Below are 24962 nucleotides of genomic sequence, written 5' to 3' on the forward strand. Positions count from 1 at the left end.
TCATCTCCTGCGTTTTCAGCTATCACCTTCAGCGTTTTCAGCTATCACCTTCAGCGTTTTCAGCTATCATCTTCAGAGTTTTCTGCTATCATCTTCAGTGTTTTCAGCTATAATTTTCAGCGTTTTCCGCTATCATCTTCAATGTTCTCAGCTATCATCTTCAGCGTTTTCTGCTATCATCTTTAGTGTTTTCAGCTATAATTTTCAGCGTTTTCTGCTATCATCTTAAGTGTTTTTAGCTATAATTTTCAGCGTTTTCCGCTATCATCTTCTGCGTTTTCAGCTATCATCTCCTGCGTTTTCAGCTATCATCTTCAGCGTTTTCTGCTCTCATCTTTAGTGTTTTCAGCTATAATTTTCAGCGTTTTCTGCTATCATCTTAAGTGTTTTTAGCTATAATTTTCAGCGTTTTCCGCTATCATCTTCTGCGTTTTCAGCTATCATCTTCTGCGTTTTCAGCTATCATCTTCAATGTTTTCAGCTATCATCTTCAGCGTTTTCTGCTATCATCTTCGATGTTTTCAGCTATCATCTTCAGCTTTTTCAGCTATTAACTTTAACGTTTTCACCTATTAGCTTCAGAGTTTTTAGTTATCAATTTCAGCATCTTCACGCATCAGCACTAGCATCTAAAGGAGCCAAATTCAGCTTACCCCATTCACACTAGCATTATTTCAGGCAATGCTATATATCTAGTTCATAATTATGTTAAAAAGTTAATGTTTAAAAATGTAGTTTTAGAGTGTTTAATATATGTTTATCCTGTTCGGCCCACGACCTAAGGTGTTTTTTGGATTCTGGCCCCTTGTGCGAGTTTGTCTGCCCTGATATATAGTATTTTTGTTTACTTACTATTCACTTGTTTATTCAAAAAACAATTCTAAATTGGATATCAAAGTGAATGTCAAAGTAGAGCTGAACTTTATACATGTGAGTTCTCTGCAAGCTTCACGATTACATTACCATATGCTTGTCTAGTATGTGGGTTCCTCTAATAGTCTTTAAAAAAAAACCTTCAAAAATGTTCTTCTTGAGCGGAGAAAACTCATTAGATTTATACCCACTACAGGCCGTATAGTGTGTGATAGAAGATTTACCATCATCAGGGGGAACGGAGAAGAAGAAACCCTTTAGTTTTGGAAAGAAAAACCGTGGTTTTACCTCCGTCATTAAATCTCAACTCTGTTTTCTTCTGCCTTCATTTCACTTTTCTCTCTTTTCCTCCATATTTTTTTCCTGTCTATAGACTCAGAGAAATACTGCAAGCTAATTGGCAGAATTTATTGCGATGTGTAAAACAAATTTATTGAAATTCTGTCTGTTGTCTTAATCCTCAAAGACTGAACTGACATCGTCGCCTGTAACCTCGGTTTGTCAAACAGATTAGAAAACAATCATCAATATTGATGGTGACTAAATCTCACCCGATAATGGTTAAAACACGATTCAAGACTGAAGTGATAATAAACATACCATAACTTTTCTGTTGGACATGTAGCAACAATGGAAAATGGCCAACGCTTCTTTATACAGTAGAAATATGTCTTTTGTCTTGTTTTTAAAGTAAAAATCGTGAAGATTTTGATCCAGCATTTTGTCATGTGACTCAAACATTTCTACATAGTTAACTCCGCCCTAGTTTAGCCAAATTGAAAAGGGTTTCTCGTGTCTGACATGCTTTTCTCAAACAAGGAGTCCTTATTAGGGGTGTAAGAAAATATCGATTCCGTGAAATATTTATATATTTCACCTGTATCGATATAAAATGTTGAAAAGACGATATTTAATGGATTACTGATGAGGAAATCAGTGTCTTAAATTTGCTTTCCACCTAAACCCCAACTGCTAGCCCAATGTGGGCAAACACAAGTGGGGCTGCCACAGATAAAACCGTGGATAAACCCAGATTTTCTGCCCATTTTTAAACCATATGGGGCCACTTGGCCATGCTGACTGGACTGGTGTTTATACTACAAAATGCGGAATTTGTTTGAAATATTAACCTAGTCGACTCCACTATGAGGATTCCACTTTGATCACAGAACATTAAAATGTTTCCTCAGCTAGTTTTATAGAAATCCTCTGAAAAAAAAACATGAAAATTCTTATTTTTTGTAGCTTTAATGATGGATCCTTTAGTCTCTCATGTTCTTCCAGCTTGACTTTGTTATGTGTATTTATTTATCTGTCCATTTATGAACATGTAGCTCCGTCTTATTTCTGCGCCTCGCGTGTGAACAGGTTTTTACCGGAACACCTTCACTGTTTAGATGAACCTCATTAAGGAGTAAAAACACATTCCTTTATCGCTCTAAAGCGCTGTAGCACTCCTGATGGTATTTATTGAGCAACTCCTTTTTTTTTGGTTTCACCGATCACTGATCGTGTCCATGTGCTTGTAAAACAGCTCTGTGGATTAAAAAAAAGTCTCAGTTTTAACACAAGAAGTGAAGATTCTGCTGCGCCTGCCAGCGTTTGGGTCAAGCCGAGCGCTTCCAACCCTGCCAAGACATTTGTGCTTAAGAAAAGGCAGGTGGGTGAAATTTCTCAAATGCCTTCATCTAGTCCTGCCAGTTGAAGAACAATAGGGGTTGCTCCTGCGAGGTGAGAGAACAGTCAGTGCTGAGCAACAGCAAGAAGAATGATTATATTAGAAGTTTGACATTGAGCAACCTGCAGTTTGCTCCGAGTTTAAGTGAAGTTGGCATTGAAAAGGCGCTCTCCAGCGCCGGACTTATGAGGCATCACGGATGGCAGTGTCTAAGAACCCCAACTGTTTCCATGTGATGGGCCTGAATCAAATTTAGTCGCTCGAGAGTGAATCAAATATCTGATAACTTTAAAGTCTGACGTTGATGTTATCCATACCCAACATGATTCTGTGGCCAAAACAAAACATTTTTGAACATCAAAGCTTCCCGTCAAACGGAGTTTAGATTTTATTCCTGATAGCTTTTGGTTGCTGTGGTGGGAGCTTGAATATATTATCAGTTCACCTCGAGGCACTTCTGTTCTGACCTGGAATGGCAGCAAGTTCATGTGTGCATTGCAGAATCCTTTTTCACTGAATGTTAGGTTGATCTGTAGCGTCACAGCTAGCGGGGGGAAGTTTTTAGACATGAGGAGGAAGTTTCGTCCAATGGTGTATGGAGGCTCATCCACCTACGACCATCGTGGAGTCTCTCTCTCGGCTACTGCAGGACAAAGGTAAGGCAGACCATGGATGTGCCACAGATTCACACAAACTTCTCAGGGACAATTTAAATAGTAAATGGTGTGTACTTATATAGCACATTTCTACCTTACTGTAAGTCCCATAGGGCTTTAAACTCAGGTACCATTCAGCCATGAACACAATCACACTTGAACAATACTCGTCAACAACACAGCAGATACATTCACGTTCCTGCCACAGCACTAGCGCTCATCATCATCTATCAAAGGAGACGTCGGCGTCTAATTCAGGCAGTGGAGCGGTAAGCTACATGGGATTTTGGGAAATCATGGGTTTTAATAGGAGCTGTGGGTCCAACAATTCTGCATCACGCTCAACTTTTGATGAGCTGTGTGACGTGAAATATGTCAATTTGGATACACCTCAAAAAGCACCTCCTTTCAAGGCCAAAAACTTTTTTCAATAAATGTGAGTTTTTCCAAAATTGTCGTGTTTTCATAGATTTTTGCAATTCCAATTGTAATACTCAATGGAAATGCATCTACTGATGGCCACCAGGGTCAATGTGGGATTTAGGCCCAATCTGATTTTTTCCCTTCTCTATCCCCTCTATTTGAGGGGGAAGTTTTAGTGCAAGTGTCTCTGGATTTTTTTTTTTATTTTATTTTATTTTTTTTACGCCCCAAGCGGAGAGATACAAATTCTTCTGACACAAGGCTAAACCCATGTTGCGCTGAGAAGAGCTTTTGAACCACATAAGTTTACATTTAAATGTAAGTAATGACTTTTTGTTTTAGCATGACCTTTTTAAACTTATAAAACTGTTGTTATGTATATTCAAGCGGTAACACTAGCGGACTGGTGATTATTGGTGACGTCATCAAATGATAATGATGTCCCAATTATGAGACACAATTTTTTCATAACTCTCCATTTGGAGGGCTGAATGAAGGGGAAGGGAGAAGGGAAGAATCCGGATCGGGCTTTAGAGTTTTGACAGGAACCAAACCTGTGACTCTCCAATCAGAGGTTGACTGCTCTACCGCTGCTCCATGCCGAGCCGTTAGTGTCACATATGAAGCATGTTTGTGAACTGTGGGGGGAAGTCAAACAGAACCCCCCACCCATGTATAAGGAGAACTCGCCACATGAATAACTCAATGAGTTGGACCTGGTGGGAGACAAGATGGCGGTTGATAATCATTAGCCGGAAGGAAGGCCTTTAAGAGTGTTTTTATTTTCTATAAGAATACACAGAAAAGATTGTGTTAGCATGATTAGGACCGAATAGCCCAAATACTTGTACCTTCGTCCATCGAACAGCATATTAAAGCTTCTTCATTTACCCTTAAACGTTTTGATGACTTGAAAAAACAAACCAGACGGAATTCATTGAAAACAGTCGGTCAATTTAGAGAGCCCCAGAAAAGCAGCGTCTGCCAAAAATGAAATAAGTTTAAGACCTTAAGTTTGCACTTCTTGAGGCCAACCATCGTCTGCTTTTTACCACCAGAGAAGGAACTGACATTTTCGGTTCATCTGTGGAACATCCACGGTCAGACGGCATTAGTCACCAACCTAAGTTTAGTTTGGATGTTTTTTATGGTCCACATGAAAACTACATAAAACCAATAGAAACCCAACACACACGCACACATGAACCGCTCCAAAGGTGCTGGAGCAGCTGACAGCATTCAGATGTCTGCGACTTCTCTGTGGTCAGACGGTCCAATGAAGACCTGAAAAAAGCTGTTCAGGTTGGAGACAGTAACGTTAACCACAGCTGCAGATGAACTACAGTCAAGGCTGATGCAGACAGAGGGCAAAGAAAAAAAAAAAAAGAAAAACGGCGCCTGGTGTGCATTTGAACGTTACTCCTAATTCACACCAATAAGAGCATTAAAGCAGCAAGACCTTCAAACGCCTCAATACTATGATGATCAATGTTGAAGCTAGCAAACTTTAGCAACTATTAGCAATGAAGCTCCACTGTCAGTGAACCAAAACATGTTTTGTTGCAGTGGTGCTGAAGTTAAAATATTAGTAAAAAAACAAACTCCTAAATACTGGAGATGTAACAGGTGACGCCTAATTAACATTCTCTTTGGACTACCGTAACTCTGACTGTTTACACGATGAACATGAATCAGCTGATTTTGATTCGGAAAATTCTTATATTGCCTTCTTATATGGGCTCTGCACCAATATACCACAAATTACCACAGTAAAGTATTGTATAATGGTACAAAGCTGCTCTTCAGAATCTTCTGGAATTACTTTAATTGCATAAACAGTTGAAGAGCTACAATAGTCAAAAGAATGTAAATAGTCAAAAGTTTCTTCAGAACTTGGACCTAATTGTTATGTAAAATAACCTTAATTTAAAGGTTTAGGTATGACGGAGTATTAAGGCCAGTTTACATTAGGGCTGAGTATCACCAATAATTTCCAGAATTGATTCAATTCAGATTTTTGTTTCTATTCTTTCAATCCACTCAATCAAATTTAATTCAGTTCCATTTAGAAATACATGAATAATCTACTATATGTTTTGAAGATTTTCATAATAATCCAGCAAATCCTGTAAAATTTATTAGTGAAATAATGAGATAGTTAATAGCATACAGCTTTACATGCTTTCTCAAACGGAGAAGCTCCAGCAATTGTTCTAGCTCTTCAGGAGGCAGTTTCAGTTTGGCCACTAGGTGGCGATCACGCTATAGCGTTAAACCTTATTCCAGAAGAAGAAGAAAGTAAGAGCAGAAAATTGTGCTTTTGACCACAAATGGTTACTTTTAAACAAATGTTCCCTTAAAAAAAGTTTGGAAAAAGATGTTTATTTAGTCAGCAATGTATGTTTAGGTCGTCCAGACGTTAGCATTAGCCGACCTATGGGGAATTTCATTAAATGTTAGCATCGAGCTAGCAGACTTTAGCTTTATATGCTAAATCAATTTCTATTTTTATGGATCGAATATTGTTTTTTTTAAGCTTAGATTGTTTCAAATTGATTTTATCAACCCATCAAAATTGTTGGTGTATCGCAAGTCATATAGTTATTGCAATATTAATCACTAATATTGCACCTAGCTAGTTTTCATCATATTGCACAGCCCTACATCAGTGGTTTGTCTTCCATTTCCCTAATAATTGCTCCCACGGTCGATTTCGTCACACAAAGTTGCCTTCTGCAGATTCAGTCTTCCCAGTTTGGTTCAGGTTAACAATTTTGTTTCTGGTGTCCCAAGACAGCTCTTTGGTCTTAGTGGAGTTTGGAGTGTGACTGTTTGAGGTTGAGACAGGTGTCTTTATATAGATAACGAGTTCAAACAGGTGCCACTAATACAGGTAACGAGTGGAGGACAGAGAATCCTTTTACATAAGTTGTTTTTGTTGACAAAAGACTTGTTTTCCATCATATTTAAAAAATAAATTAGTTAAACATCAGACGATGTGATTTTGTGGATTTTTTTTTCTCATTTTGTCTTTCAATTCAAGTATACCTATGCATTAAAATTATGGATGTCTCATCTTTTTAAGTAGAAGAACTTGCACAATTGGTGGCTGACTAAATACTTTTTTGCCCCACTGCACATATTCATATTGATATTCCATATACCCAGAAAGCATGTTTTTGAAACTTTTGCTATCTGATTCTTCTAATATCCTCAATTTATTTAAGTAAATCTGAGTATTTGATATCTACATGTAATCAGTGTTAGTTAGTGTTTTGGTAAACTGTTCTGGATTCATCACATGGCCACCAGAACTGGTCCAAAGTCTCCCGTTAGCGCTGTGCTAACGCAGCTAAAAACAGCCAGACTTGCTGTAGTTACAGTGTTTGGGGAGCTGTTTGGCTTCGACATAATTGCTAGAAAAACAGTGACTGCAAAGCCTAAACACATGTTTGTGTGTGGTAGGTTGAAAAGGAGGGCAACCGTAGGGGGCGCGTGAGGCGCTAAGGGTCGTGGCGCGTCGGGAGAGCCATAAAGGTAAAATACTCCGCTGGACGGCCGTGTGGTTTGTGCGCGTCTGCTGGTCCCGAGCTATGAGAGGTTATCCAAACAAACCACCAGAATGTCAAGTTACGTGCCAACGATTCCTCTGTGTTTTATTGGCCGACTTCACTGAGTTACTCGCAGGTCAGCGCACACTGGAACCGGGGTCATGTGTGAGCCGGGAAGATATAAAAGAGAAACGGTCCGGCGGCCCGCCTGGATGTCCACTTTATTGTTATTTAAGAGGAAATCTGTGTTTTCTACCTGCATAAATGTGAGTTACAGGACGGGGGTTTGGAGGAGAGTCAAGGGTCTACGGAAAAGCAACGGCGTTCAGGTTTTCCCAGAATCCGTAAAACCTCCTGCCCGGTCGACTATCATCTGAGAATGTGATAACTGCGGAGAATGTGAGAATTTATCGGAGAAAAGGAGCTGATAAAGAAAGCCAGGGAAAAACGGTTTGACCTTCCAACGACCACAGAACGAGACGGGGAATAAAGTTTCATATGAAAGCGAGCTAAGGCCAAGAAGATATCCCTTCCTTATTTCATATTGTTCTTTCTTCGAAAATTTGTATGAAGGTCAAACAAACCACCACGGAGAGGTAAAATAAACACGTTTCTACAAACTAGAACTCATCTGTAGAGGCATAATATGCATAAAATCTGTTTCTCTGGAGTTTGTAGCAGTGAGATGATGGACTTTAGGCATGAAAATATGACGTTTTTAATAGAAATGAGCATAAATAGAAACAATATTAAAATAAAAATTACAAACATCAAAGTCTTGATTCACTTCAGCTTCTTTACTACTGATTTCAGTAGAAGATTTTTAGAAATTTGTGTGTCAACCTCAAGTGTGAGAGTTTAACTAACCCTCGTTTATTAGAAAATGAAAGATCTAAAGAATCTAAAGCAGAAAATATTTCAGTTCTTTATATTTACCCAACCAGAATCACTAACAGTATCTGACTTCCATTTTGCTCCAATCAAATTAAGTCGATTCGTTGCCATTTTTTCTTTTTTTTTGCCACCATATTGAAGCCAAACATCATCATTGTTTCTATGGAAACCACTTCAGCCAATCAGAAGTGAGTTAATTCAAAGTCCACATCCCTACTACTAGAAAGCCGGTTGGATGTGGGGGCCATTATTGAGGCATTTGATTTAATTTGAATAACTTGAACTACAAGAAAATATTTAAAAAAATGGATTATCAACAACATTTTACTAAATGTATCAGAGCAAGAATGGTTATTCTGACTAATAGAATGAGTAATCTGTTTCTCTATAGAAGTCTATGGGATTTAAGTGTCTTGGAACCAATGCTGTACACGTATACAACCCTTTTCTATCTAGCTTTAAGAGACAAAGTGTTCATAGATCTATTCACTGATATTCCATTCATTATAATGTATTTTTTTATGAATAAATATGAATTATGTTTCTTTTCTGGCAAAATGAATATAAATAATAATATCATAAAACCAGAAATATAAAGAGGAACTACCGTTTTCTCAAAATGTGAAAGTATTTTTTGCATTTGACAGAAGCTCATTCCTTTCAAAATAAAAGACACCTTGTGCCAAACCGGATCATAACAGCACAAGCACAAGATAACCATAAAACACTTTTACATTTTGGTGAAGTTTTCCAAAAAACGTAGTTTTTCTTTCTTTTTTCTTTCTTTTTTTTTTTTTTTTAGTTTTTCAAGTCATCAGGGATGTAACAATCTTTACTTAGTTTATGTTAAAGGTACACCTCAGTCATAAATTTATAAAATTAACTAATATAAATAAAAAGAATACTATTATGTCATTGTTCTTCATCCAAAAAGAAAAATCTTTACTGACTATTTCAAAGTTCAAAGACATCAATTTAATTGATTTGTTATCAGCATTTTTCATTAGAATGCAGCAGTCAGGCTCAGTAGACAAATAAACCTAAAGTAAAATGTATATAAAGGTGCCCGTTTCAGTATTTATGAAGCATTTAAAATGGTGAAACGATAAACAGTCAGAAATTTTGATCAAATTCAGTCATGTATATGAAGGAAATGACATAAAAGCATGCACACCACAAATGTCATGTATTTCTAAGTGTTCCATACTGTTTTGTCCACTGTCTGTATTAGCGCATTGTATCTAAAAAAAAAAAGACGACATTTTTATGAATCAATGTTCTCCCTCATGAGAGTCTGAAAACATTTCTATGTGTTCTCATGACTGTATGTGTGTGGAAGGGAACAGCAGAGTTCAGGGCTCGAGTTCAACTCTGTGAAGTTATGGGAGACCTAAACTGAAGAGGAGGCAAGGTCAGGTCACGGCAATGAAGTTTGTGTGGAGGCAAAGGGGAGACGCTTAAATGTTGGCTTAAGGTTACAGGTTGCAAGATGGGGCGGGGGGAGGTGAGAAATTTGGGGGCTACAGAAAGGGAATGTGGCAAGTTCTATGTTAGGAGGGGATGAGGGCTAACTACTGTTTACAGGGGCAAACAGGGGGGTTACATGGAACCAAACTCAATGAAAGAGTTCTCTTAAAATGTGCAAATGAAGAATTAGCTTGTGTGTACGCATGAGCATGTACACCCATGTTAGTTATTGAAATGCAAATATCTCAAACTGTACTCATAATTAATGAGATGCTTTCTTCCTTCGTTAAACCAATGCTACTTTAAATTTTACCTAATTAAATCTTACTTTATTTCATGCAAATATTGAAAACACAAACTTTTTTTTTTCTTTTTTTCAAATGATGACATTACAGAAGGGAGAAAACATATAAAGCCACACAAAAGACAAATATAGCCACACCCCCAGTACAAAAATAAATTCTGACATCAAAAACTGACTAATTTCTGCAAACTGGGCAGCATTTTACTTCTGTCACTGCAGTAAAATACTGTACAATAAACACCAATGGATTGTCAGAATTTACAGTAAAAAACAATTAATTGTGGGAAATACTGTGAAAAGCAATGGATTGTGGGAATTTACAGTAAAAAACAATTAATTGTGGGAAATACTGTAAAAAGCAATGCTAAATGGTGTATACTTGTATACACCAATGTTCCAATCACAAGTCAACAGCTCAACCGGTGCACCATGACCACCATGGTCACCAAAATGCATAGTGGGAATTCACTGTAAAACGCAATGCATTGTGGGAATTTACAGTAAAAAGCAATGCATTGTAGGAATTGAAAACATGAATGAATTGCACTTTCCTGTAAAAATCAGTGGAGTGTGAGAATTTACGGTCATTTCCTAATTACTGTGAATCAGAAAACATAATGAAAAATGCCTTTGAGAATATGGCCAATCACAAACAAGTACATAAGAATAATATTCCATCCCTAACAAGTACGAAGATTGTTTATTAAATACAAGCTCATCTATTTATCTACATATCTAAAATATGTACTTGAACATATCCAATCTTCTGGCTTACCGAGCAATCAACGGCTTTGATATTTCTCTGCATGTACAGTAGAAGTTAGCCCACAAATACCCATAACTAGTTGTGACTAAGGCTTTAAACTTTAAAACTCCTCACTATATATGGAGGGTTCCATTCCAAACCCAGCACCACGATTCTATGCTTACACCGCCCTCAGCAAAGAAAGCACTTCCAATGAAAATTCTATGTAAACCATTAAATGTAAATAGAGAACTGGACTGAGTGACCCCTCCCCTCTAGTTTTTTTTTCCTAAACAGGAAGTACCCGCTGGCTCCATGAAGCCTATAAAGAAAAAAACAGTTATTACTTAGTCATTCTATTAGTCAGAATATCCATTCTTGCTCTGATACTTTTTTTAATGTCTTCTTGCTAATGTAAAAACATTTTTTTTCATATTTTCTCTTTATTACAACTTATTCAAGTTATAAACTGACCAATCAGATTCCCTCTGGCTCCCACCTCAAACGTTTGATTGACATTCTCCCAGGCCACTTTCAGTGGTGGGGGGTATGGACTTCCAACAAGTTTATTCATGATAGGCGACACTAGTTGCCATAGAAACGGTGACTGAAACTTATTACTGTCAACTGGCTCAAACATGGTGTCGTCCCTATCGCGGAGAAATAGCAATTGAATTGGTAAATGGTCTATACTTGTATAGCGCGTTTGACACGTGTGACCTAGCGTAAGTTTTTCATATATCAGGATAGAGCTGTGACAGAAAAGGCCTGGAGCATCAAGCATCTTCAAACTGAGAACATGCGCTAGTATTGGGTCCTAAAAACACATTCAAGACCTACTGTAGCGTTCAGCGTATTCTTGAATGTGTGTCAAATTCCCGATGTGTACGTAGCATCAGATTGTACGTCCATAACTGTTGATTGTCGTATTTGACATGTTACAATGATTTAGCTTGAAACAATTACGACTAGCTCACCCTTCTTTTGGTACACCATAGACATAATTTATGCTAGACGAAACACTTATTGAGTCTTACTGTTGTCGTGTGTGTTTGGTTTAGCTATGAACACCTTGTGTTTCTTCGTTTTACTGATGATTCCATCCGTAGGTTTTCCTCTCGTGTTGTTTCTTCTCACATCCCCTCCAGGAGGTTAAGTAGGCTCTTAACATACTTTGTGGCCATAATATTATGTTGGGATGATCAGATTAGTCCTGACATGGTTCAACCTCTGGGTTTTTTTTTTGGTCTGTCTGTGTGTGTTTCGGTACGTTTTATAGACTTAAGCTCATAAAGAGTTAATGATGTTTGGCAGCAAACGGTGGAATTCCAGCTTCTGAAATTTCCACAATTCGGACTTGTATTTTTTCTGTTTTATTTTCAACCTCAGAGATGGTCTCATTGTTTGTTTTGGACGTGCTCTCCTCCACGTACACACACTGTCTCTCGGCTCATTCATTGAGGATGCGTTGCTACACTTTTTTTTTTTTTTACACAAACAGAAGTTCAAACATGGACCAGAAAAACACACACAATTGCAAACAGACAAGCGGCTTGTGCGTGCACACACACTCCTTCTGGTACGATCCTCGGCTCTCCCAAGATCCTGATGACATTGTTCTGGTCATACGGGAACGATTTAAGCGCAGGGTCATACGGGAGTGATTGTGCTCCTCTAAGCCAGTTTGGCCTGTTCTACACTTTGATATAAAACGCACCCCTACTGTTTGACCTCCTCTGTGAAAACACACAGACACACACTTTTTGTGTGAGTTATATCTTGGCAACAAGGTGGCATATAAACTAACTGGAGTTTGGGAAATTTCCGACTTTGTTGCTTGGATTTTTCCCTTTCTTTGGGACTTTTATGTATTTTTAATCATATATTTCAATCTCTCTTCGAGGACGTTCCTCACGTTGAGATACTGAAGAAAAATACAAATGAAGGTGGGAAGGCTTTCATAAAACTCTTTATATTCCAACTCCACCAAAGGTCATCTTGACTGTGTCGCTGCAATCATAGGCTGTTCCATTCGACAATCCTTTTTAGTGATGATGTACCGGTTTATTGGTGATATTTGTAGGATTCCTACCACACAATAATTTAAAACAGAAAAGCTTAGGGGGTTATGCAGTAGTGTCTTGGTTCAAATACCACATTTTTCGTATGAGAGGGTTTTCTCAAGTACTCTGGTTTCCTCCTACAGTCCAAAAACATACTACAAAGGTTAATTGCTGGATCTTAATTGTCCCCTAGTGTGATTGTAAGTATTTGTGCAGTTGTTTGTCTTTTTGAAGCCTTGCGATTAACTTGAAACTCATCCAGATAGACTCTAACCACTATGATAAAACAGGTTTTAGCAATAGTTGATTGCATGTCCTTGTGGTAGAGTGTTCGACATGAGACTGTATGGTCAAAGTTGAAATCCATGGTTGAGCCCAACAACTGGACCCAATGTCTATTTGCTTTATACTCAGCTTTAAGGGGTTGCATTTGGGGTTAAAGCACCAAATGGGTCCCAAGTGTGGATTTCTCCACAGAGAATGGGGCAAATGTAGAGAAAAAAATTCACACACTCAGGTATGTTGCAACTAATGACACTTTAACTAGAAGTGGACAAAGAAATCTCATCAGATAGGGGCTTGACTTTTTGAAACGCTTGAGTCTCCTATGTCATTAGACAAAACCAGAGCTTTCCAACTCAAAATATCAAAGGGTGAAACTCTACTTCTTTTCTATCCCTTCTTCTCTCTAATTGGTGGAAGACATCTGGTTCATGTAACCATGGAGCAGGGATGTGGTTGGGCACACCTGATCCAAACTCTCTAGTCATCGATGATCCTAAAGCGGCAAAAACTCATCACTGTTTAGACTACAACTTTGTGATTTCCACTGGTTCACGGTGTGTTGACACAATAAAATTGAATTTCCTCCGTCATGTCTGCATCTGAAAGCCGTACCTCCACAACTCTTTATGCCGGAGTTCTATTTCTGGTCCATTGACGTGTCCATGTCTCGACAAAAAGTCAGAGAACCAGAAACTGGTCCAGGTTTCAAAATAAAAACTTCAGTTGTACTTTTAGTAATTTAAGCTGATTTGCCCACGCAATAATGCACGTTGACATAGTTGAAAGACCGGCATCCATTTTCGCCATGAACAATGAAAGTTTAATCTTGGAAGCACAAAACATATCATCACTTATGAAACAAAACATACATTTTACAGGGTCTCAGTGAGGAAGGAGAGGGAATGGAGCCTGATTGCTAAAGTTTTAGATGAGCAAAGAGAGCAGAACAAAACACTCAACACAAGAGTGTCCGGACAAACCACTCCTATTTGTGTTAACTGTATTCATGTTCATGCAAAGAACACAATTTCCTTTTTTACTCTTCATTAGGTTTAGTTTTTGTCAAGTTTCTATTCATTCAGAGGCAAAGTGCCATTGGTTCAGTTCCAGTTCGGTTTTACTGTAATTTCATAATTTGCTACCATAAAGTTCTAGTCAATCAGGAGAAACGGCAGCTGATACTTCCAACAAATACATCACTGGAGATGTTTTCATTCAACAGAAGAGCTCTCCTGTGTGTTTTTTTATGTAAATGTCGATGTTTTTCACCTGTTCGGAACCATTTGGACCAGAACGTAACGTTCTTCTTTGCCGCTTTGTCTCAAATGTGTTTCATTTTCCTTTCATTCATCTTCGCTTTGCCCTCTGGAACACCTCAACCACCTCCAGACATCCATTCATTCCCGACAACTACTACAGTAATGTGAATGTATTTATGCTTCCCCAACTCCTCTGTTTCCTCGTCAAGCTTTCCCGGGTCTCTTCATCACCTCCACCTCATATAATCTGTAAAAATAAATGAATTCAGCCACTTGTAAAAGCCTTTTGGCCACAGCAGTACCCTCTTATGCAATACTGCATTGAAAAACTGCATTACTGATACTTTTGTGTATTTATTCAGAGTGAGAACGTTTGAGAGGACATGTGTTTGGGATTATAATGGGACTTCCTGTCAGAACAGGGGAACATGTTGTACTGTTTGCATAAACAACAAACAGTTTTGATGTGATGTCTAATTACACCCATTAAAAAATCTTTTTCATTGATTTATCTTTTGTTTTGTTGCTAACTGGTCTTTAATGTGGGAAGATTTTTAATCCTCGGAATCCCTTTTTTTTTTTGTCAGAGCCATTGTCTTTTTCTATTACAACCCCCCAAAAATCCCTCAGTTTTCTTGATGAAGTGAAGGAAATTTTTGTTTTGTTTTTGAGTAGAAGTCACCTCTTACAGCCTATGTTTAAACAAGCCCATACCATCAACGCTTTACCACCGTGCCTTATAATATTTATCAGGGCTCTGTTTTTTTCCACATAAAAATGAGTTTTTGTTTTAACACATCAACAAATGCCAAAAAAATCTTTTTTTTTTTGGACTGTCACGTGTCTATCAACCCTTTAACACCAGTCGCCTACAACAAATTACCTACACAGTCTCACTCCCAACTCGTCATATATGGACATATAGTTCGAGTCCCTCCGCGTCACTTTTTAACGTTCATTTTTTGACATGTAGACTGTCCCCAACCGTCGGAATGTGGTACAAAAACGGTACCAGGTTAGGGTACTAGTACTGTCCACGAGTTTGTACTTTACCAGTATCGGCCCGCATCCCGAGGGTTGGGGACCCCTGATTGGCGTTTGCATTTTTCCTTGTCTGTGGCCAAGTACCATGCAGCCCTTAAACTGGTACCGGTGTGGGGTACTGGTCATCGGTTTTGGACCAACTCGTCAAAAAACAACAAGTTAGGGACATCCAAAACGTCAAAAAGTGACACGAAGGAGATATGGTGAGTTGGGTTTCGGAATTTGTTGAAATATCACATTCCCCTTTAACTACTGTAAATCTTTGACTATATACGCAATTAATGTAATTCCAACGGATTCTGGTTCAGAGAAAAGCGGTTTTAAAGTAGTAATTCACATATTTTTGTTGATGTTTGATACTTGATTTATATTAACGATTCTTTTTTGATTAAAAAAAAATCTGTATATTTTTTCTAAATTTTGATAATAGATCTGCAGATGCAATGACAAAGTCTGAAATAGTGTTATATCTACTATATCTACTTACATTGTCATGGGATTTATTATTACTTTAGGATTCATGATATCCTAAATCCATGCTTTAAAGATATAAATATCTGATCTTAAATTACGAACCGGATAATGATAATACATGTAAAGGAAATGGTATGGTCGTACCGGGGTGGGATTATATAAATTCACTTCATCCCACTTCCTTTCAGGCAGTCTTGTAATGTCTAGTTATCCTGCGTCTGACATGAATTTTTGGATGTAAACTTCTGATGGTTGATTGTATCACACATGAATTTACTGTTTTTTCTTCTTGACTGCTTGAAATAAACCATTTCTAATATAATTTAATCTAGTCTAAAGTGTTGCCTGTCAAACCACAACTTTCTCCAAATCAGCTGATTTATGTTGGACAATCACTTTTTGGCTGTAAAGTGTCTTGTCTTCTGTAAATGGTTGAAGAGTTGCAATCATTTTCTAAGAACATCATAACTGGAGCTAAAACTTCAGGGCTTAAAGGGTTAAATCTTTTGAAAGTGTCCACTTTTTTTGACACGTTTTTCTTGAGATTTAATTCCACCAAATTTGACACATTAGGCGAATTTTTTAAGTTTTTGTTCTGTTAAATTTAGATAAAAAATAAAATAGTTTATACTATTTTGTTGGACTTTTTTATTTGCTTTTTCTTCATTAAAAATTTTCCTCTATGATTTTTTTTTTTCATTTTGTGATTAGTATCAATCAGGGATGTAAAAATCGATGGACCTCTGGGAGAAACAGCAGTATATAAACATCTTCTGTTCAAAGAGGGAATTTATTCTTGTCACAGTAGACATAAGAGAAGTGATAGCTAGTGGATTTCTTCTATTTGTACTGGAAAACAGTTAGGTCTGTCTTCTCATTTCTTTGAACTTTGGATCTTCACGTTGTTGTGTTGAAATCTCATAGACTCTTTTGAAGGAAGTACCAACCGAATCCTGAACTTTTGCAGGTTTCATCTGAGGCTGTAGTGTTTTCTAGAGGCTCCACTGTAACACAGATGTAGATAAACCATCCTCAGCAATTGAAGCTTGTGAAGTGCAGACATCGTATCAAGGAGGTCAACATCACCAATAAAGTTGTTATGCTTGAATGATTGCTGGTCTGGGAACCATTATGTGAGTTCTGGATTTGAGATCCCAGCGTTTCATATTTCCAACAGTTTTTATACAACAATAAAGAAAATAAGATTCTCTGCTTTGTTGTTGTATCTCATGATGTTGTTGTTGACCTGATTCACCCTGAAGTCCGTTTAATATCTTCCAAATGTTCTCATTTCTTTTTCATCCATCATGGTGCAATCCAGGTTTCATAGATGGACTATGGAAGACCCTAGTCTTATTTTCTTTCTTTCTTTCTTATCTGTGATTCTTGTTGTATTCATTGCCTTCAGCCATTGAAAAAGGGTGATCGTGTCCTCCTTCTTACCAGATGCCGTTGCTGACGGTAATGCTGTCTGGTGTGGGGAGGATTATCTTTAGGTTTAATGCCTCCTCTGAGGGACCAAACAGATGAAAACGAGGGCCTTGTTATGACTTTTGAAGGACAAGCTTGGTCTAGGAATCTTTCCACTGCGCAGCAGGATGACCTCGTTTGGCTTCATGACAGGAACCAGGAGGAGTGAGTAGTCATCAGTGATTGGACACCACATCCAGATGGACACGTCAGAACCAGTTAGTCCACGAGCATCACCCCATGACCATATGAAGCCATAAAGGGATTAGCATACTCCTCCCCTCCTGACACTCGGCTCAAACCTAGTTTTTGTCCTTCACTTCTTCATCAGCCAACTCAAGGAAGATCTTCGGGACCACCTCACCAATATGTACCCTATTGGATCAAGGATATTTACCAAGAACCTGTTTACAATTTGGCTTTGATTGTAAAGACTCAGAACTGTACAAGAGGATGAACCACCACCAGAGAAAGGACACTTCAGGACCAATGTCTGCCTTTTTATTCTCTTTTAAGACAAAAGACTTTCATTCCAAGACCAAGATTCTTGACAGACGGTTGAAAGAGGGGTCAATAACCCTTCCTTCAGCAGAGAAGGAGGCCTCAGATCCGACGACCCCACGATTGGGGTATTGGGATAACAAGAGGAGAGGCGTTTGGTTTCTCTTCGTTTTCCCTCAATGAGCCAATCAATCGAAGGTATTATGGGGGTCTCACCTGGAGGACACAAATGTAGACTGAATCCTTGCACTGACCCAACCAGTCATGAGCGGCGAAACATTTCCAGAAAGATTTTTAAGTGACTCAACTTCAAGACACCTGGATGAACGAGAACCTTCATCATCTCCAAGACCCAAGAATTAACGTGATCTTTGACAAAAATTTCTTGCAAGCTTCTTTCTACGCACACATACACATTTTTTTAAGCACCAACAGAAGCCAAATGACATCAAATAAAGAGAAATCATCCTGGTTTAAGAAACCCACAGATGTCTTGACTTAAGGACTCCTCTGTGGTTCCTCCTCCTAACCAGATCTCTTCAAAACCAGAATATTCGGCTTGAATTTTGCTCATTTTCTCCTCACTCTGGCCACAAGTCCTCTCCGTTCATGCTGAACCTCCAGCTTTTAAGGCTGAAATAAACTAATATGTAGCTCTTGGCGTTGAACGCCAGTTGAACCCAGAATTCCGGCTGGGAACGCTCCGCGGCATTTCCACAAAAAAACAAAAAAGTGCGGAGACGGGCAAAGCCAAACTATAAAGAACCTCTCTGGTCGCGTTCACAGAAGATCTGCTTCTCTCCTCAGCCGCTTCATTAGCAAAGACAGGCCTTTACGACGTGTTTACGACCAATTCTGAATGTGCTTAAGCTTAAATCAGAACGAGGTGAAAGGCGGTTTGAGTGCGTCTGGCACATGAGTGACACACAGGGACGAATGTTGACGGAAGGTAAGTGAGTGCACGCCGCGCAGGTCAAGCATCGGAACGAAGGAAACCCGTGTTTTTCCATCACAGCAGGACAGGTCATTAATGTGGACAGATGCTGAGTCCGCTGACATCAAAATAAATCAGTTTTCTCTTTACGCACAGCCTCAGCCAAACTCACCAAGACCTGCTTTCTTTCAGCAAATAATACTCAAGCTCTGCACGGTGGAAATTACTGTTAAATATCGAACTCTTGTCCCATAATTCCTGGCTTCTTCGTTCCTAGCTCCAGAAGAAAGTCACCATCATTGAGAAACCAATGCATTATCTGGATCTGCAAGGACCAGAGAGAAAACCAGGATGCGAAGCGCTGCGGTAGAGAAACCGACAAATCGAGACACAAAACAGAGACTTGGAGCACAGAGGTGGCAGGACTGAGTAAAAACACAGAAAACAAAAGAAAATGTTGCCACGTGAGGATCAAAGTGAGAAAAAAAGTTGAAAAGATCAGCAAAAGGATGTCAGCGCAGATGTTTGGTCTTCTTTAAAGCTCTGTGGTTTTCTTGCATGCACCATAAATCCCGAGACCACAGCAGACAACGCTTTTTATTTATTTATTCGTCTTTGACAATGGCATGATGAGCAGTTTCTTGGTAAACGGTTTCTTTAGTGTGTTTGCTTGATCTGGAAAAGCTTTCTCAGTGGTCATCCCGTTGGGATTGAACTCCTCGAGAGGCCCGGCATTACATCACAAGGTTATTTACTGCTGTTTCTCTGGATTGTGTCTCGGTGCATTCCCTTGTTTGCACTTTGTTGGTGTTGGACTGGAGTTGAAGACAGTCCCGAGATTGAATTCTTTTCAGCAGAATGCCCTGAAGGGTTCTCAGATGAAGGTGCTTGTCATTCAGAATATTTTTTTTTCAGATGTTTTTGTAGGGCTCAATAATTTCCAGACTGGTTAAGATTTGAATATATTCATATTAATCTGATATAGTTCATAATGAGATTGTTAATATCATAGTGTTACATGGTTTCTTAAATGAAGAAGTTCCAACAATTGTTCTGCTTCTCCTGGAAGGCATTTCAGTTTGGCCACTAGGTGGCGATCGTGCTGCAGTATCACACCTTATTCCAGAAGAAGAAGAAAATATGAGCCAAAAATTGTGTTTTAGACGACAAATTTAAACTTTAAAAATATTTACTTATAAAAGAGTTTGCAAAATTCCTGCCTGTGAGTTTATAAAGATGTTCATTTATTCAGCAATGTATGTTCAGGTCGACTAAGAGATAGCATTAGCCGTCCAATGGGAAATCCCATTATACGTTAGTATCAAGGTAGCAGATTTTAGCATTATGTGTTAGATCGATCTTTACTTTTATGGATCGATTATTGATCTATTAAGCTTAGATTGATTCAGAAGATTCTGTAGTTTTTTGTTTCATTGGTTTGTGCTCCCTGTTTTATCGTTGTCGTCATTGGATTATACCTTCGACAGCTCATTGACTTGACACCACCTATCAATCCCATATAATATCTGAGGGCATACATGCATCTGACTGGACTTTTCTGTTAATGGAAATCTTGTTCCTGGAAAATATATATTTTTTTAAAAATTTACTGGAGTTTTAGTCGTTTTTTCCAAACTTCTCAACCGTTTTCACAATTATTGTAATTCCACAGAGAAAAACAGCTATTCCATGACACACACAACACTAACTAAGTATTAAAGAAGTAACATAAAGTGTCAGAATCCATTAGAACTACATTACTTTGCTAAACAAATACTAGCTCAAAGGGAAAACATTTTTTTAAATTTTTTTTTTGTCACGAGCAACAGCTCTAGTTTTAAAGACCCACTCTAATGAAAATGTTTTTTTAACATGCTCTTGTGTCATTTTTCTAATTTATATAAATACAATTTAGCTTTAAAGGGAGTATTTTATAATTCAAATTGTTGTGAATCAGGAGTAGAAGAGCAGACAAAAAAATGTATGCAATTAAGTTTATTTGTCACGTAGACAATACGCTGAGTGGACTCTCAGTTTTAGGTTATTATTATTATTATAGCAAGAGGTATGGGAATATCAATCTGACAGCTTTGAGAAAAACTGACTGAAAAAAACAGAAACTGTTTAACTTTTCCTAAAAACAAAACTTTTAAGATAAAATATTCCAATAAAAGTTTGACTTCCAAATTCAGTTCTCTTCTGTCATCTTTGTCCTTCTAACTTCCAGGATCACCAACAGATTTGGTGATTCTTGGCTTGCAGACAGAAAGAGCCGACCAAATCAAACTGCTTTGGTAACCGAGGCTCCGCGGCGTCTGGAACTGCGCGGATGGTCCGTGTCTTCCGAGCTGAATCAGACTCCAGGATGATTAGAGTCATCAGGCCAACTTTGTGGTGGTCCGCTTGGAGAGGAGCAGTTTTTTTGGAAAGGTGCTAAAGGAGAAGCTGCTTCATAATCAAATAAAAGAGGATTGTTTTGGTTCATTTAATGCAGACCTCGTTATGAATCACCTTCCTTTTATTGCCGACTGTGTAAATGTGGGCTGTTAGAGCGCTAAAGAATCAAAGCTCTCCTGTTCAAAAATAACAGCTTTTAAAGATGACTTTTTAGGTTTCAGGTTCCTGCTGCTGAAATGAAATTTCCATGTAATGTTTAGATTAGTCTGTGTTAATAGAACCGCAGTCTTAAAACACAATTCACCCATCGCACTTTTTCAGAGTGCATCTGCAGGGTTGTATCGCCCTGACACTGACCTTAACCCACCGGGATTCAAGCTCAACCTTTATGCGTTTATTTTGTTGGGCTTGTCAGTATTTCTTTAACAAATGTGACTTTTTTGACTTTTTCAGGAAATACAACAAATGGATGAAGGGAGTTCTCACACATTCTGTGACCTTTTTGTGGCTCAAGGATCTTTATGGAACTCATCAAAACTCAAGTCTGTAGTTAGAATCCCTGAGACGGTACATTACTGAGTCACAGAGTCACACTGTAGGTCACAGGTGTTTTTAGCCTCAAGAGCCAACATCCTTGATATCTTCCAACTGACCTGCCAGTGAAGCTTCTTATTGGCAAAAACACGCCTGATCCAGGTAACCAGTAGAATCGAGGTTTCTGAGCAGGGTGCCGGTCCGTGAGGGCTGGAGTCGAATACTTCTTGCTTTAGGTGAAGACAATGTGCTACAGAGGTCAGAGATTTTATTTTTTAACTGGTTCTGGGTCAGCGATCATACACGGATGAGAATCTCTCCAAACAATCATTGCATTCAAGCGTCTTAAATCTTAAATTAAGTATTTCTGCATCAAAGAGAGCTTACCACCATGGTCCTAAAGAAGAACCAAGCATTGAGTGACTATGATGATATCACAGATGAAAAGGGTCAAATAAGGAGTCCTAATGACCAGAATCTGTGTTGGTAATGAATAAATATTTGATTATAAGTTATAAACCGGATAATTCATGTATGGTAAGGTATGTATGGTAATGTTTTAAGCAATAAGTTATCTGAGTTATCCTATGTCTAACTTATCTTTGTACGGTCGTAAACCCTTGTTGATTGTATTGGACATGCTTTATTCTCGCTTTAATTGCTTGAAACAAACCATTTCAAATTAAATCAAAGTCAAGTCCACAACATATTTTTTTTCATAGGTCAAACAGTTATTTTTCAATTATTGACTTTTTTTTTAAAAACTTTCCACAGTTATGAAATTTATTGTGGGCGGGGCCATAATTAGTAGAAATGTAACAATATTCTTTCCCCACTATTTGATTCAAACCTCAAATTTTGCGTCACATCTTTGTTTCACTTTCACTTAGATACGTTTTGTGTATGACGAAACAAATGACAAAACCAGCTCAGTGGCCTTGTGGTAGAGTGTCCACCCCACCCTGAGACTGGAAAGTTGTGAGTTCAAATCCAAAGACTCTAAAAACAGTGCCTCCATGTTTGACACTCAGCATTAAGGGGTGGATTGGGGGATTCAACCACCAAATGGTTCCAGAGCGCGGCTGTGTCTGCAGCTTACCACTCCCACAGGGGGTGGGGTCAAATTTAAATATATGTAAAAATGTAAATATTTATTCATTCCGGGTCACAAGTGAGCTATGATTGTTGGGTATAAATATTTGATAATAAATCCTGAACCAGATGTTGATATTTCGTGTATTAAATAGTATGATCGAGTTGGTGTGGGATTATATAAATTCGCTTCCTCCCACTCCCTTTCAAGCAATCTGCTTGTGATTATTTAATCAATGTCTATTTTATGTATTAATACTTGATTGGTTGAAATAAACTATTTGATTCATTCATTTAAATGTGGAGAACACATTTTGGACACCAAGGTGGGTGACAACTAATGGGACTTTAACAACAAACATGGTTTGATTCCATGGTGTAACATACGGTTCAGTTTTGAATTTGAGTAAAAACAACAAAAAAAAGTCAAAAGACAATTCCTTTTGCTACATTTTCCCAATAAGGGCTGCTTGGTGGCTCAGTGGTTAGCAATATCGCCTTGATAAGACACTGGTTTGAATCCTGGCTCCTTTCTCCCATAGTCTAGAAACATGATTTATGGGTTTGTTGATGTCTCTAAATTGTCCCTAGGGGTGAATTTGAGTGTATGGCCCTGCGACAGTCCGGCCACCCGTCCAGGGTCTACCCTACCTTCGCCTAACAGTAGTCAGGACAAACTCCAGGAGGTTCCAGTCAACCTTTTTTAAGTTCAAGTCACCCCAATCTCATAAACGGTTTTGGTGAATGAGTCCTTGAACTCCACAGATCAATGGACTAGAGTTTTTGCACTGATCTACGACTAATCATTGATTTAGGAGTCCAGACATATTCAGGCATCAGGGTTTCATTTTTTCGTAGAGTTTGGTAGCAGGTCAAAGTTTGGGACAAAGAGTTCTAAAGTGGGGAAGATTACAGGCTCTGGCAGACCCTCTTTAATCTCATCAAGAGTTGCGTCACTGTTTCTTCTGTCAGTTGTGGCTCCGACCAAAAGCGGCATCCTTTTCTTTTCACAGGCCACCAGAGACATCAAACTCTTGTATATGAGGAAGCAGAACTCCCCTAATACCACTGTCTTTCTTTGTTTGCTTTGAACTTGAAAAACCTCATTTTTATTGTCTTTCCTGATTTTCTAATCCAGATTTCCGTCATCCCTTCTTTTGTGTTTCTCTTCCTTCTCTGCCCTCCGGTTGACTCGTCTCTTCGTTAACTCTGTTTAGAGACCACTAAACCAGCTCGGCTCTTTTAAGCCTCTCGGTGCCCCTATTTAAACCGTACACAAACAAACACAAAGGACACATGCAACACAAACGACAGCATGCACGCGCAAACACCAGCCCGCAAGAACGTGACAGCCACAATGGAAATGCACATATTTGTTAGAAGGCTGTCCCTGCTGACATTCGGCACAGTGGTGTGTTTGTGGTGCGTTTGACCCCGTGTACTGCGATGTCACAAGCTCATTAAATCGCACACAGAACATTTGTGACGATAGTCTTTAACATCGACGGAACTTCAGAATTTTATTGATCTCCCACCTGAACGTGCTGTTCAGAAAAGTGGGGAGAAAGCACGGATAACGAGGAAGCTCTCTCGATAGTTGAGTGCTTGTTTTCAGTTTTGACATTTTGTCTTTATCTCCACATTAACAAAGTGGTGAGATGCAACTTTTTTTTGCCGTCATTGACCTTACCCTGTGGTACAAACCGTACAACATCTACTCTAAGCCAGGAGGACCTCTGCTTTACAGTCGACCTTTAAATGTACTTCTGATATGTGTCTGATCTTGTTCAGAGTTGTACTAAAACATTTAAATATCGGGTAAGTTTACTCTTTGTGGGATTAATAAAATCCTATCTTGTCCCTACTATCCCTGCCCTCATTCTATCCATGTCCCATCCTGTGCTATACTATACTATACTATACTATACTATACTATACTATACTATACTATACTATACTATACTATACTATACTATACTATGTTATACTTTCCTATAATATACTATATTGTCCCATACTATACTATACAGCCCTAAACTATACTATACTATACTACACTATACTATACTATACTATACTATGTTATACTTTCCTATAATATACTATATTGTCCCAAACTATACTATATTGTCCTATTTTAAACTGTCTTATGTTATACTGTCCTATATTGTCCTATACAATGCTGTCCTATATTAAACTGTCCTATACTATACTATGCCATTCTTTACTATAATTTACTATATTTTCTTATACTATAAAATTTGTCTTATACTATACTGTCCTATACTATGCTATACTTAACTGTGATATACTATATT

This window comes from Oryzias melastigma, linkage group LG18 (genome assembly GCF_002922805.2).
Source record: "Oryzias melastigma strain HK-1 linkage group LG18, ASM292280v2, whole genome shotgun sequence".
NCBI lineage: Eukaryota > Metazoa > Chordata > Actinopteri > Beloniformes > Adrianichthyidae > Oryzias > Oryzias melastigma.